The sequence below is a fragment of the Mandrillus leucophaeus genome, unplaced genomic scaffold (genome assembly GCF_000951045.1).
Source record: "Mandrillus leucophaeus isolate KB7577 unplaced genomic scaffold, Mleu.le_1.0 Scaffold2170, whole genome shotgun sequence".
In the NCBI taxonomy this organism is placed as follows: domain Eukaryota; kingdom Metazoa; phylum Chordata; class Mammalia; order Primates; family Cercopithecidae; genus Mandrillus; species Mandrillus leucophaeus.
In genome coordinates this window covers 66,948-68,385 of record NW_012102222.1, presented here as the reverse complement: position 1 = coordinate 68,385, position 1,438 = coordinate 66,948, and the positions used below count along the sequence as shown (strand labels likewise).

General features: G+C 41.4%; 1 pseudogene; it reads right to left on the bottom strand.

Annotated features, from left to right (window-relative positions):
- Nucleotides 1–1,052, bottom strand: part of LOC105540252 — a 7,033-nt pseudogene extending 5,981 nt beyond the window's left edge.
- Between the last annotated feature and the right edge of the window lie 386 nt (nucleotides 1,053–1,438).

Genomic DNA, 1,438 nt, shown 5'->3' with positions numbered 1-1,438 from the left:
CCTTGTCAGACAGTAGAAAAGTGGTCCAACCTCAAGTGGTCTTGCATGCTCTTATCTCTACATTCCATCTTCTCTTTTTGACTTTTCTATAAGGACTTTCTTGCTCATTGTCACACATCTATTTAATCTTCCTTGTATCTCTGTAGCATCTTTTGCTGTTCATCAATCTGTGTCAAATCACAGTTGGCTCTTAATAAATCATCTATTCTTCCCTCCTTCTTAAGTCAGAATTCTTAACTGTTTTCTAGTGCAGATATTTTTTCTATTGTGAGGTCGGACTGGGTCTGTCTGTGCCAGATGGAGATCTGTTTTTGGGAGCTGCAGGAATGCTCCATGTTGCCAGATCCCGTAGATGAGGGACTGTTTTGCTGAACTGAAACAGAAGTGAAGCAGAGGCCAGCTCCCCTTTGTGCCAGCTGCTCTGTGTCAAGCTGAGGTTTTGTTATCATTGCTGACATGAGGCTGCTGGCAGAGCAGACTGCTCCTCCATCACCTCCTTTGTAGCGCTGCCATCTAAACCACAGAGGGGCTGCTCTACGCATCGCAGTAAGGGACTGGATAAGGAATGTTGCGGTGAGATTTGTGCAACTGGTGGAACACTTCTGTCAGGGCTGGTTCCTGGCCCGCTTCCCCCAGCAAACTCAAAGTAATCACTAATTTTATGTACCCTAGTAGTGCCTTTTCCTTGGCTAGTTTCATATGGTTCAGCTTTTCTTTTCAGCTTTCGCTGGTCATTCTGCTTTTTCTCGGGAGTCTCTACTTCTTTATCACTCAAGGATCCCACACTGCATAAGCTCTGGTTGGAAGACTCACTATTAAGTGGTCCCTTTCGTTATATCTGATGTACTCTCCTTCATTTCGCCTTTTGTTTCCTGATTTTCCAACTCTTGAATATTTCCCATTCTTCTGTTTTGCAATATATTTATTTCTTCTTGCATCGATTTATTGCTTTTTCCTCTTCTTTTCTAGTTTTCCTTACTAACACCTACTGTAGTAAACCTGGCCTCCAATAATTCCTGCCGTTGTGGGTCCAGGCTATACAATTCTTCCATCACTTCTGGCTGGCAGAGCGTCTCCAGGGACTAAAGGTGCTCTGGGATCCCAAAGACCTATATAATTTTCATCAGTTATGCTCACTTTACTGAGAAGTAGGTCTACAGAGGTCCTCATGCTGCTATTGTGGAAGTCATGGTAACTTTTTATATTTATTGCCCCACTAGAAAATAAGTTCTATAAAAGCAGAGAGTTTTGTCTGTTTCATTTAGAAATAACTCCTAAGCAACTATGAAAATGACTTATACCTATTGGTTGGATGAATATATTTAGGATTTCCTTGGTTATCTTATTTAACTCTCAGAATAACCCCACAAAGTAGGTACTACTACCATTCACATTTAGAAAGGAAGAAACTGAGGTTTTCAGTAGTTAAATTACTTGT